At 30.6% G+C, this 13,228-nt stretch overlaps 1 non-coding gene across 1 annotated transcript; it reads left to right on the top strand.

The window, feature by feature from the left end:
• Positions 1–12,517: 12,517 nt before the first annotated feature.
• LOC127151104 (small nucleolar RNA U3) lies at positions 12,518–12,731 on the top strand. The gene has a single exon (XR_007823842.1). It is a non-coding gene; the product is annotated as a small nucleolar RNA U3 (small nucleolar RNA).
• The last annotated feature ends 497 nt before the right edge of the window (positions 12,732–13,228 follow it).

Genomic DNA, 13,228 nt, shown 5'->3' on the forward strand with positions numbered 1-13,228 from the left:
ATCAAAAGACTATTAAAGAGTTAACCGCTTTTAAATTTGATACTTTTGCAATTTAGAAAATGTAGTGAGATGGGCTCAATTATCATAAATAAAAAAATTCATTTATGCAAACGCTCTATTTTGATAGGTTTAATGAAGGAATAACAAGCTGAATATAATTATCAAAAGGAATTGATTGGAAGTTAATATACTCGAAACACCATTTAGCTACTATTCCTTCGTTTAATTCAACGGGCAGCATTACAACTTCATAGAACTTGAAGCTCTACTTCTGGAGCATATAAAAAAACTTATACAAAATATTAGTGGCGTAGATCTTAACTCCAATAACTTGTCAATCCAGACTACTCAATCTATATAATATGAGTTAGTTTGGGTTGGGTTAAAAATTTTGGTCCTTTTTCAGATTGGGTTGAGTCTTAGCTAGGTTAAGGGTTAGAAAAATTAGGTTCAACCTAACCCACCTCGAATTAATAATATATATAAATATAAATATTTATATTTATATGATATATTTTATTTTATTTTTTTAATAAAAGTAAAGTTAGTAATTTTGGTTTATTATATGTAAACAATCGTCTGATCATTTGGAGATAGAAAGCTAAACGATCGCATAAGAAGGTAAATGATCATATAGAAAGGTAACGATCGTGTGTAGGAGATTGTAGGGTAAACAATTGTATGGAAAGTTAGCAATCGTATAAGAAGTAAACGATCATTTGAAGGTTGAAAGCTAAACGATTGTGTAAGAGAGTAAACAATCATTTCGAAAGCTAAGCGATCATGTAAGAGGTTGATTAATAACGATCATGTAAGTGAAAACTCAAAAATATAATGATAATATATAAGATCGTGATTAATAACCAATGTATATGTACAACAGAAAGTTCCTCCACTAAATACATATTCATAGAGCGACCTCAAATTCAAGGACTAACAATTAAATATAGAACATCATTCACAAAAATGAATAAACATACAAAAGTACTCATCAAGCTGTTTCAATTCACGAAGCCCGCAATACAAGAATGGGTCAAATAATCAGACAACAGCTTACTGAGTTCATCTTCAAAACTACCAAATGACATGTCTGAATGGTTTTTCTCATATTTCTTTAGAATCTACAAACTCAATTCAATAATAAAATAAAAAAATCAAAATAAACACAAGCCAAAGGATATTCTCCTCCACAGATAAAGAAATATCACCGCTCCACCGTCTCACAACAACAACAATAACAAACATGAGTCTTCTTTGAAAGCATACATATGTGAAAGGAAATGCAGGGATTCTCACAAATGAAACAATAAATAAATAATAAAAGAATCATCCATATTAGTAATAATTAAGGAGTTGGATCATCTAAAACAAAATATTACAAAACAGTTCACAACAAAGTATATATTTATGTACTAAGACTTCTTGCAACAGACTAAGGGACTCTGAAAATGCTAAACAGCAGTGAAACGAGAGACCAAAAGATCCAGAATATTTTGAGAATTACAAAAAAACATGGGCAAAGGAAAGATATTTCTAGAACCAAAAATTTTAATTCAACTCAAGTACAGAAATGTTTTCAAGTTGAGAAACAGTATCATTATATCATCACTGTGCTTAGGATGTAAGAAAAATTACCAACAACGTCAAATTCGTAAGCCAAGATTCTACCAATCCTTTCCAAGAGCACAGGTCGTCGACATCAGCTGCTACTATGTCAATTTGAAAATAGTTGTAGCTTTAGAAAAACATTGGTATTGTTGAGGAAATTTTAAAAGATTCAAATTAAAACTATTTCAAATATAGTTCTTGTCATGTTGTTTAGTTTGTTTAAGGTACGTGTCACTGTCACAGTAACAACTTTAAACCCACCATGAGACTTTTGCTAAGTGAAGTGCTAAAATTAAGTGGCAAGGACCAAAGACTTCTTATAAAGTTCAACTGCCAAATCTGGAAGCATCAATGGAAGAAATAGAGTTGATGGATTTATGGAACAAAATACATAACAAGGATTGAAGATGACTTGCATTCATATAAGCAAACGCAGACGCAACGTGTAAAAACATGAAAGGAGGCAAATAGCTAGCAAGACAACCCATCGAAGACAATCGAGATTCAAAAAAGAGGAAGCATCTGAGGTTTCCAATAATTGATTACAACTTGAACTTCTCTGCACGATTCCTGTATCCATACAAGCGATCTACTTTAGTTCTAACTCAAATTCCCCAGTCAAATGAATTCCAAAAGGGTTAAAAGCTCTCGTTGTAATCGATACTTTTTCCCCAATATCCTTCAAAATTTCAAGAACCAAATGCCAAAAATACAAGACAATTTATCACAATTGAAAATCGAGAAGTTACTTGATAAACTATTCATCCTCTTGAGTTTCTCACTTGTACATCCAATGATTATTCAAAACTGTTAACCACGTTAAGACAACCCCTTCAAAGAATTTTTCCATATGGAACAACCAAAATCAACTTATTATTGATGCATTTCCAATGCATAGCATACCAATCTTTTTTTAGCAACATCTTTTGGAAAACCAATTCTAATCACATGGTTGGATGGTTTCATTTTTGTGGAACCAAATATGCTGCCCATATTTCACTTGTGGGTGATGGTGGTTCAACCCAATGCCCTGGTATACGGCTGCACAAAATTTCATAGGAACATTCAATTAACATAACTCTCCCACCTCTCTAGGCTATCAATGCATTCAAATATTTAAATATATACAATTACGAAGGGAAAATGAACATGGAAAGCAAGAAGAAATTGTTTGAATAAATGGGATACAGGACACCTCACATCAATAATCCCCTCTTTCGGAGCAATCTTTCACTTGTCAATATTCCATATATTTACACAACATATAATACAACATCCATCATGAAAGTGAAAGTAATATATTTAAACTAGAGAAGTGACAAATATTTTGAAACAACATCCATCATGGTGCATGAAGGGAAATAATCAAGGAGTGATTCCCAAATTATACATAAAACGATCTTCAATATACCAATCTGTATTCTGCTTCCAGCTTCTCTCTAGTTTCATGAGAAACGAGGATGATACACTACTTTCTAGGACACATTACAAAATAAAAAACTGCAGAAGAAAGATAAGGGGCAACATTACCCATTGAAAACATCTTTAAATCATAAAGGAACACAAGGAGGAAGAAGAAGAGTGTACAGTAAAAGCCTGCAAGGGTAATAAAGTGCTAAGCATCATAAAGATAATTTAAAGATGAGAAGAAACAACCACAAGCTACTTTATATGTTCCAAAAATTTATATGCATTAGGAGCATATTAAGAGTACACATAAATAAAACAATAAAATAAGAGTACTCAGTTAGGGTTTTTTTTTTTAATCCCTGCAAACAGAAAAACCCAACAAATATTTGAAAACAGGGGAATAGCCACCCCGATCTTGTGATATATTGCAGATAAACTAAATTACAAGCAAATAAGAAAGCTCTTAGATCAAGAAATAAGAACAATGCAATAAAGAAAACAAAACTATCCATCTCTTTTGGAATTTACAACTTGTTGAAAATCACATATTAGCTAAACATTCGAGCAAGTACTAGAAGATTATATTTAAAGAGGAAAATTGAACCAACCAACCTTGTTGTTCCATCGAGGTTTTGAAACTGAAGTGAGGCCTGAAGGAAGAATTTCCTGGAAAGCTCTTTCACAGAAAACACAAAAAAGTGAAAATACAGAAAGAAAAACTAGAATGCTAATCAAAATGGAAAATGAAAGGTGCACAAATTACAGTTTCATATTCCTACAACAATTAAACCATTAAATCTCCAATTGAGGAAAAAGAAAATACTCACAAAAAATGAAAATCAGTACCACTTCAACACCATATAAAAGAATCTACATACACAATGTAAACTCAAAAAAATTGAAAGATTTCTTCTTACTGGTACAACAAAAAAGTTAAAAATTTATTGAAATGGCTTGCTTATTTAGCTTGGTGCAAAATGGCTAGATTTGTTAAAATCTATGAATAACCATCTCCATTAGTAGAAGCTTGAAGTCTAAAACTTCACGTGAAGAGCAAAACTATATTAATTCATTCTACATTTGTGTGTGACTGCTGAAATTAATGGCATGATGCCACATTCAGTTCTCATAAGCTTACTGTATAAAGAACAATAATCTAATAAAATTAGACAATTCGTAATGCTAATCAGTTGAATTAGAGATTTGGGATTTATAATAATGAACTATCATCTACCAAGCAATACAATAAATTACTAACAAATTTTTCAGGTGGCGTTTGGCAAAGAGTTTAATCAATCAAATGCATCATCACTTATCAAAGGCTAACAAATGAAAGGTTGCAAATAATTGAACCATGATCCTATGACAACACATGAATATCAATCTTTGTGTCTTTTTTAGATATTTATTACAAAATCATATTGGACTAGGAAAACAAAACAAACATAAATGATACACCTTTCAAAGCTCATCCCAAAGCTTGTAGAGATTGGCATTGTGAGGACCATGAAGATTATAGCAAAACTCGTGTAACATTGTATCAAAAACTTGATTGAATGGAAGAAATCTCCATCCCTATTTGGCCTTCAAAGCCTTTAACTTCACACGAATTCCACGTCCCACATTTAACCCTAAAAGTGTTAGATTTTTTGGGCTGCAAATTTATCGACGAACATAATGCACAACAACAAAAATTCATTACTTCCTTAGTTCACAAGACTAAAAAAGCACATGATAAACCAAGAATAAACATTTTTTGGAATTTGACTTGGTTAAACAAATTTCTCCTTTCATCATTCCTTGCAACAAAAAAAACTAAATGATATGAGAAATGATATCTTCAGTTTTTCATTTCAAACAACCATCAAGAATAATGCCAAAAATGAATAGATATAGAATCTAAGAGAAAATGCAAAAAACAACAATCCTTCCATTATAAGCAACAAAAAACAAAGTGATAGAAACTTCAGACTAAAAAAAAAAAAAAAGAAAAGATAAAAAAAAAGTTGAGTCCCTTCTAACTACATTATATTTACCAAAACTCCAAAAACCTTGACTCGCCATTTATGTTCGACGGTGGTGGCGAGCACAACGGAGGTCGACGGACTGTTCGACGAAGACAAGGTACGAGCTGGGCACGAGGGATGACGGTGGTGGGTTATACGAGACTGGGTATAGGTTGGATACAAGAGATTTCTTCTAGTGGTGGTGGTGGCGGTGGTGGCTATTTGGAGAAGAGAGGGAAGAAAGTGAGATGAGATTGAGGAGAAGGAAAGAAATTGAGAGGGATTGTGTGGCTTGGAGAGAAAAGAGTAAAGTAAGAGAGAGAAACCATTGATTTTTTACAAAATTAAAAAATTGAAAAAAAATTAAAAAAAAAATAAAAATGAGCTTTAATGTCGCTTTTCAAAAAGACGATGTTTAATGTCGGTTTTAAACCGACATTAAAGCTCACTCTTTAATGTCGGTTTAAAACTGACATTAAACATCCGCCTTTTGAAAACCGACACTAAAGCTTTCTTCCAAGACTCCAACTTCAACTTCGCTTCCTCAAATCAAGCATAAGCATCCAGCCAAGAGAGAATCAGAAGATCAAATTCTAGAGATCGAACCACATCGCATCGAATCAACGTAAATACAACATCAACACAAGTTCAACTCCACGAATCAAATTTCTTCGGAAATCTCGTGTGTACAATTATATTTATTGAAATGTAATTATTTGGAAAAAGATAAATATTTAATGAGGAGAGAGGTTAATTTGATTGGAGTTATTGAAGAAAGAAAAAATTTTGGATTTGTTTGTGAGATAAAGGAAAACAAAAGGAAAAGGAAAAGGAAAATAATGATAATAATAATAATAATATTATTATTATTATTATAAATGATATCTCAGATTGCATGTAACCAAAGAAAGAAAAGAAAGATCATCGAAGAGCCATTCATTGTTGTCGTTTGACTCAGTCATCTGATGAGGAGCACATCGCAAATGTCGTTGTCTGACAATCATCTCCGTCTGAGCTGGGTCCTCTCTTTTTGCGTGCAAGTCAATTGAGTCGAGCCCCTATGCGAAACAAGTTGCATTTTTGTTTCACCCATCACTCAACCCTCTCTACGTCTAAGCCTCACAAGTCATGTGCCAGTTAAGGATTCCTTCTCCTAGCACGCTGAGCTGACGTTCCTTCTTTCAACCACACCGTTTGTTCATGATTGAGTCATCACCGATCACTTTTTGGTGAGTTTGGTTGGGTTTTAGATATACACATCAAATGGTATTTTTTTTTCTAAAATAAATTAATTGTTTATTAAAGTTTGGGGTTTTTCTTGAAGGTTTTAATTGGGATGTTGTCTTCCATGACTTCTTGATGAATTTGAGTTTGAATTATTCTCATCAAATTTTCTTTGACCATAGTTTCCTCGACCTCGATCTCTAAAATCACCATGACCACGCTTGCCTCCACGTCCTCAACCTCGATTGCCTTTTTCTAGGTTGTCTTCCTTGTCTTTTAATTTCAACTTTGACGAAAAAAGTTGCTCAATCGTCTGCTTGTTCTTCGTAAGAAACTTCTCTTCATGGGCTTGTAAAGAATCCATAAGTTGATCAATGGACATTGTACTCAAATCCTTTGATTCTTCAATAGCTATAACGATGAAATTGAATTTTTCATCCAATAAGTGAAGTATTTTTTTCTACTACTTGCTCATCACTTATTGTCTCACCATATCTTTTCATTTCATTTACTACTGCTAGCAATCTTGAAGTATAATCTGAAACTGATTCAGACTCCTTCATATGCATGACTTCATAATCACCTCTCAATTTCTGAAGGCGGACCTTCTTAACTCGATCTACTCCTTTATACGTATTATCTAAAATTTTCCATGCTTGATGTGCAATAGTTGCTTTAGAAATTTTCTCAAAATTGGAATCATCAATGGCTTGATAAATGATGGTGAGAGCCTTTAATTTTGATCTTTTTTCCTTGTATTTTGTAACGCTTCTCGTTGAGCTTGATTCAAAGTCGCATCACTTTTGGTTCTTTATAATCATTATTAACAATGTCCCACACATCTTGTGAACTAAGTAGAGCTTTCATTCGAATACACCAACTGATATAACTTTTTTCATAAGTCGAGGTACTTGGAAGGGAACTAAATTGTTGTTTACCATTTGCAAAAACAATTTTTTTAGACTCCAAACTCAAGCTCTGATACCATTTTATTGGAAGTGTGTGATGAACACACAAATAAATAATCTTCAAATAGAATATTTGAGAGGAAATAAGAACAACTTATTTCAATCTTATTTATAGGATTGTCATGAGAATAACTCATACCACAATTAAATATAATAAATTAAATCCTACACTTAAATAATGTGAAACTCTTGCTAAATTAACTCTAACATTTTTAAGTCACATGAATTAATTCACATATAACTTATTTATTTAAAATATGTTTAATTTTCAACAGGATCACCATCTTTCCAAGATTCACATATAACTTGTTTATTTAAAATATGTTTAATTTTCAACAGGATCACCACCTTTCCAAGATTTATGACTGTGCATTTAACGGGACCACCAGTCTGTCATGCTACGTTTTATGAATGATTTGATGGATCACTTACAACTCAATATCATGTGTGTTCTTTCAGGTTCACTAACTAATGAGAGTATTCTTACGGGATAATAAGATTGCATGTGTTTCATCGAGCACACGATAGTTTCGGTACCTCGTAATGGAAAGTTAACAGATCACCTAGCGGCACCAGTAATGGGTCCCTTATTGGGTATATGTTTATATTCACTCTTTTCTATGTTTAATATTTCGGGGAAAGGTAGGTAATGGAAAGATAGGAAGGACCCTTGACATGTTATATGGGGACTCAGTTTTGTTTTCACTTTTCATTACATGTTCACAGTATTTTGACTTTATATAATTTATTTTAACTCGTTATTATCGGTACAAGAAATTTTTCCTTTGCCGACAACAAACATGCCGACGCCCTTAAAGTTTGTCGGTAGAAGTGGTATACGCCGACAGATTGTGTTATCGTCGGCAATAATTATAGCGTTGGCGTAGATATGTTATAGTCGATGACATATTTTTTACCGTCGGTATTTGTAAACATATACGGACGGTGGATTATGACCGTCGGCTTAGATGAACAAACGGCGACGGAATTAAAATTACCGTCGGCAATTCTTTTAAAACAAAAGTAGGGTTTTTCTTTTCTTCTCGATTCTATCTTTCTTCTCCCAGAATACGCCGACGCAGCCGAGAACATCTGTAGACGACTTTTCTGCCACCAACACCCTTCATTGGTTGTTGCTTCTTCTTCCCAATTCCGATTCAATCGGCCGCCAACCGTCGCAAGTCTCCATTAGCCGCCGTCGTCGGAGTGCCCTCCTTTTTGCTTCTTTCTCCAATTCTTCTTCGTAAGTTCAAATTTAATTTCCTTCTTTTTCATTCTTACTTTCTTGTCAATTTATCATCCATTTTCATTATTCTGTATTTCCTAGGTTGTTCTTGTTTCAATTTCAACTTAGGATTTTGTTTGGATTGATTAGTGTAAATGAAATTTATAAATTTTTGTTTTAATTTTTAGGGCAAACATTTTAGAACCAATGAATTATGATTTTATTTAACAAATAAGTTCACATAATTACTACTCATAATCAACATACAAATTTAATGATTTTTGTTCTTAAAGATATTGCATAAAAGGTTAAGTACTTTAAAATAGGTATGCACTATTAGTTTATTCATATGACCTTTGTTTGAGCATTTGTTGCTATCCTGCAGTTATGGTAGCAACTATAATACATTACATTTTAAGGATTGCATAGATTGACCATTCTTTGAATTTGTTGCTATCCTGCAGTTATGGTAGCAATTGAGATGTTTTTAGGAGAGATGTTCTGATTTATTGTGCAATTTTGCCTAAAATGTAGTGAAATGTAAATGTAGATTTGTTTTCTTGAATGTAGGATGAGAAAGTGTAGATGTAAGTTGTTATGTTGTGGTATATAGAGAAAGGTTTATGAACATAGGTTTATATTTTGAGTTTAGATTTGTTTTTTTTGAATGTGGGATGAGAAAATGTAAGATGATTGTCATTGTTTTTGTAAGCTACTATTGGTTTGGTTATGTAAAGTTTGATTACTTAGTATGAAGTAGTTATGTTTTGGTTGTAGAGAAAGGTTCATGAACATAGGTTTAGATTTGAAGTTTAGATTTGTTTTCTTGGATGTGGGATGAAATGTAGTTTTCTTTTTGTAAGTTATTGTTGTTTTTGTTATTGTTTTGGTTATGTAAAGTTTGATTATTTAGTATGTAATTGTTATTGTTTTAGTTGTAGAGAAAAGTATGTAACTTGTTATTCTAAGTTTGTTTTTCAAGAAATTAAAGTATGTAAAGTACTTTTTGTGTATACATATATATGAAAAGTGTAAATTATACTTAGTTTATTAAATATGTTTCTATTGTTTTATTTATATTTGTTTTTCAGGTTCACCTTTCAATGGGGATCACTTCAAGCAAATTAGAAGTTTACGTAGTTTTATGTATTGTTGTAATTTTTGTTATTTTGGACGAATTTACTGTTTTTGCTTATATTAATTGTGTAAGAAACAATTTTAACTTTTGTTGAAACATTAAATGAATTTTAATATTTTATATTTCTATAGTTTGAATTGTGTTTAGGTACAAACCAAAACAATTATGGAAAACCAATACAAATGTAAAATATATATTAAAAAAAAAGCTTCTGCCCACGACATTATTTTAAACCGTCGGTATTTCATGGATTTGCCGACGAAAATTTTAGCTATTGGCATAATAAATCAACACCGTCGGCTACAAATGTCGTCGGCAATAAAAGGATATGCGGATGACATTCTTACACCGTCGGCGTAATAAATGCCAACGAAATATTTTTCCGTCGGTGAATACCCCTTTCACCGACGGTTAATTTCTAGTGTCGGTATAGCTATGTTAGTTCCATTTCGCCGACGATTCCAATATTTGCCAACGGTCTCTTTCCGGGCTTCAGCGTAGGTTCTTCTGACGGTTTGTGCCGACGGCTGAAAATCGTTGGCAAAAGAAAAGCCAACGGTTTTTTGAAGATATGCCGACGATTTTTGTCATCGGCAAAAAGTGAATTTCTTGTAGTGTATTATTATTATTATTATTATTATTATTATTATTATTATTATTATTATTATTATTATTATTATTATTATTATTATTATTATTATTATTATTATTATTATTATTATTATTATTATTATTATTATTATTATTATTATTATTATTATTATTATTATTATTATTATTATTATTATTATTATTATTATTATTATTATTATTATTATTATTATTATTATTATTATTATTATTATTATTGGTTTTGCCAAATCATAATTTACGGACGTTTGTTTGAAATTATTTAATAACGAATTAGTCTTTTTTCTTATTTCTTTTAAATGTAAAGTTGTTATTTATTTTAAAGTAATATGATCTCTTTAATATAAGAAGTTGGATCGTTACACTAACATATTTTATCAAAATTGAGATGTGAATTAATTAAATATTGTTAATTAAGTTGTTCATTTAATAATTTAACTACAATTTTCACATATGACTATTAACAAGTTTAACAAGTAGATAAAATAATTTTGCATGGAAAAATAACATTTTAAAATTATTAATGTAATTAAACTAAAAGTGTATTTGGAGTGACTTGAGTTTCACTTTTATTTAAATACTTTTGATAAAAACTTCTTAAAATAAAAACACTTTTTAAAAATATTCGTGTATACAAGTTTTTTTTTTCTTTTTTGTCATATACTAAAAATGTTTTTCTTAAAATTTTTCATGATTGATTAGTAGCATTCGAAAGTTGGTTGACAAACTTCTCAACTCTTGAAACAAATACCTCTAAGGTTAAAGAATAGTAATGGCACGTGGGTTATTTTAAATCCTAATCCTAATTCTAATTTTCAATTAAAATCAAACCTCGCCCCAAACAAGAAGCAGACTATTTTAGCCAACTCCACTCCATTCTAGCCCAAACATGTTCTCAAATTTAGTTAATCACGTAAATATATATTGGACAAAAAAGTAATAATTACATATAATGAGATCACTATATTCAAATTTTAGAAGTTGGAGGACAAATAAGGGTTTTATATTCAAAATTGAATCATCTCATTATTTGTTGTATTAACAAATGTAACCAGTTTTGTTTCAAGGACATAATATAAAAAGAATGAATCTCCCAAAAACATGATAAAATTATACATTGAGTCACAATTGCTACTTATAGGGTAAAAATACATTCTCATTGTATTTTGGAATTTGTTAAATTCTAGTTTTACATTTTTAAGTTAACTTTTTCACTTTCAACTACTCATAAAACCTTTCTAACTTTAGTTTGTGCTTGAATTTCTATTTTTTTTATATAAAATTATTTATGAGATTTTTTTAGATATTATTTATGAATTTTTCGCTTTAAACTTTGAAATACATTTTCCCATACTAAATTTTTTTTACGTTGAGGATTTTTAAAAATTAAAAGAAAAACACACAAACTATTGGTAGTTAATTGAAAAAGTCCCAAAAAATTCATTACAATTTATTTTTCTACACAATGTAAATATTTTGTTCGTTTTACTAATTTTTATAATTTTTCTATATTAAGTTAAATATTTTATAAGAATCAAAATTAAATATTTGATATCAATAAGAGTTTAGTTCAATGAATACTTGTATGTACTTGAAAAGGAAAAGTCTTGTTCAAGTTATTGAATCTCACACTTAAATTTGTAAAAAAAAATTAAATTTGATAATATAAATTGAAATAGAACAAATGTAAACGTAAGGAACTAAAAGATATTATAATTTAATTACTAGTCTTTTTTCCTTCTCAAACAACTATAATGATTGCCATACGATTGAAAAATTTCTTTTCTGGAATATTTTTAAATATGATAAAATATTAAAATTATTTATAAATATTATATCAAAATTAATTAAACTTTCCTTAGTCAATTTAAAGTTTTTTTTTCTTTTTTTGCTATATATGATATTTATTTTTTTTCTATCCATACCAACTCCTTCTTTACTTTTTCTTTTTCCTTTTTTTTTTTTCTTTGTCTTTTTAGAGACAATAACTGCGATCTTCATGTAAACTGGGTTTTTTCTTTTCTTTTTTATATGTTCAAAGTTTTGTATAATGATGTGTATAAATTAAGTTAAATTTCTATACCTTCAAAACCAATGGTCTAATTTAATTGTAAAATATTTTATATTTGAATATGAATATCTCAACTTTAAACCAAATATTCCGAATATCAGCAAAGTCTAGCGTAATTAGGCCTTTAGTTTCAACACAGCGTGAAAATAAGATTCGCGCAAGCTGCCAACTGTCCCACATCGATAAATTACGCGTCATAATAACATTATTTAAATAATAGGATGAACACCGAAAGTCACGACCTTACTTGAACAGGATCTGTTCTATAGGTGATACAATTGTATCCTTGAGTTTTAAGAAGACAATAACCTAAGTCTGGTGGATGAGTTCTTGCCTTGTGACTAGAGCGTGAGTAATGGCTTAAAGACCCATGGTCTGTTGACTTGACTGTAGAGGATCGTTCTTGGCAGGCATGTCTTGCTGGGTTGGTTGCATGGTGGTCTGACGGACTAAAATTTAATTTTTTGAGTCATTGGTTTATGCTCATAAGGTGTTTGATGAATTGTCTCTTAAAAGTCTTTTCCTTATGCATTGTGTGAGTGTATTTTTGTTTGATTTTTGGGTGTTATTTTTGTGAATGTATGTCAGCCCAAAAGATGAAAGTTTGGAATGGAATTGAATATAATTTATGAGTTGGACTTATTGGGTTGTGTCTATTTCTCTTGTGTTGTGTTGTTTAGTATTTCTCTTGTGTTGTGTTGTTTAGTACTTTGATGGATTGTGATATCAACTTCTCCATTTAAATTAATCTCTTAACCTGAGGAAGAATGTTTTATTCTTTGTAATAACTAAAATATAGTAGGTTGTTAATGTTGATGAAGTTGGGTGGTTTTTTCTTTATGTGTTGTTTCTTTGCTTGGTTATTAAAACCCTACAAATTTCTCATACATGAATGTTGACATAATGTGAGTGGAATGAACTTCTTGAACTCAATTGCAAAACTTCTTT

Source organism: Cucumis melo, chromosome 9, assembly GCF_025177605.1.
Source record: "Cucumis melo cultivar AY chromosome 9, USDA_Cmelo_AY_1.0, whole genome shotgun sequence".
NCBI classification, from domain to species: domain Eukaryota; kingdom Viridiplantae; phylum Streptophyta; class Magnoliopsida; order Cucurbitales; family Cucurbitaceae; genus Cucumis; species Cucumis melo.